The following is a 1,470-nucleotide window of genomic DNA, read 5'->3' as shown; positions in this document are numbered from 1 at the left end:
TTTCAGGTGTGTTCTTTCACTCAAAATTTGACACTGCCTGTCCTAAAATTCCTTTACTTATGCACTGAATGCTGGTAGGCTATAGCTGGCATGTATTAGTTTACAAGTTGCTGGAATGATATGTTTTTGACATTTACAGACAGGGACACTCCTTTTCTACAATTTTTATCCAACTTCTGATAAGGGAGCAAGTCCAATGTTGTAAATTCAACATACTGATATGTATTACCAATGTCAGGGTAGTGTTCCCTTCCTCTCCTGGCTCAATTTCAGTTGTTTTTCCGATGTTTTTTTGAGAACTTTGCATCTGTTTGTCTACAGCTTCAAACGCGTCATCCAAGTTCACTCTGTTGCATCCATCCACTTGCGAGGGCGCCGTGAATGTAAAACATAAAAAATTGGATTCTGTTCTACTTTAAGAGTACTAAAATGTATATTGTTCATTAGATACAAGTGTAGAGGATGAATAACCATGCCTTTTGAAGATCTGGGCACTAGAGCAGAAACTATTTGTACTTGTGTTGCAACACCTTTGGGAATGTCATCCAGCTGGAACCTGAGCCATCCATCCGAAAGGCTGCTGATTTGAAATACAAAATACATACTATATGATGGAAACCAATTGCAACTGAAGAAATATGGAGTTAGTTCTGTCATTAACTTGAATGGCGCCCTTCAGGGCTACATTTGTTGACATTTGTTTGTTACCTAGAAGGATCAAGGAACAAAGGTCATCCGGAACATGACTTGCGCATCCATCATCTCCACATCTCTAATTGAGGCGGAATTTTTTTGAAAAAATCGGAAATATATTTCTAGATTACTTGGTAGCCTTGAGTAGCTGTAACACAAGTTTTGATGGAGAAAACTGAGAATCATAACAATTGGAATATTCTGGTGAAATGCAGCTTTTTTGGAAGAAGTATGAGATGGAAAAACATATGTGGATGCTTTTTTGGCAAGAAAAACATACACAGAATACAAGAAAACATACCAGTCAACAATGCTGATCCAGGATATACCATTTCCAAGAATTTTCAATCATAAAACATATCTGGGCTATATTTAGATCTGTCCAACCCTGGAAAAAACATATTTGGATGCTCTTTGGGCAAAAAGAAAACATCCACAGAATACAGGAAAACATACCAGTCATCAATGCTGATCCAGGATGAGATTTTTGAATCATCAAACATATCTGAGCTATATTTAGATTTGTAATAAATTACAAACATTCTGGATCTCAAGTAAAAACATATCTGGATGCTCTTTAGGTAGAAAAAACATACAGAAAACATATCAGTGATCCAGAATATCCCATTTCTGAGAATTTTTAATCATGAAACACATGTGAGCTATATTTAGATTTGTAATAAATCACAAACATATCAGACTAAAAATAGATGCTGTAGAACAATATTATAAGCAGAAAACCTATTCTAAGGGTATATTTTATTATAGGTACAATGG

The sequence above is a fragment of the Laccaria bicolor genome, genomic scaffold, assembly GCF_000143565.1.
Source record: "Laccaria bicolor S238N-H82 LACBIscaffold_2 genomic scaffold, whole genome shotgun sequence".
Taxonomy (NCBI): Eukaryota; Fungi; Basidiomycota; class Agaricomycetes; order Agaricales; family Hydnangiaceae; genus Laccaria; species Laccaria bicolor.
The sequence above is the reverse complement of the archived record's forward strand: the minus strand, read 5'-3'. Positions refer to the sequence as shown.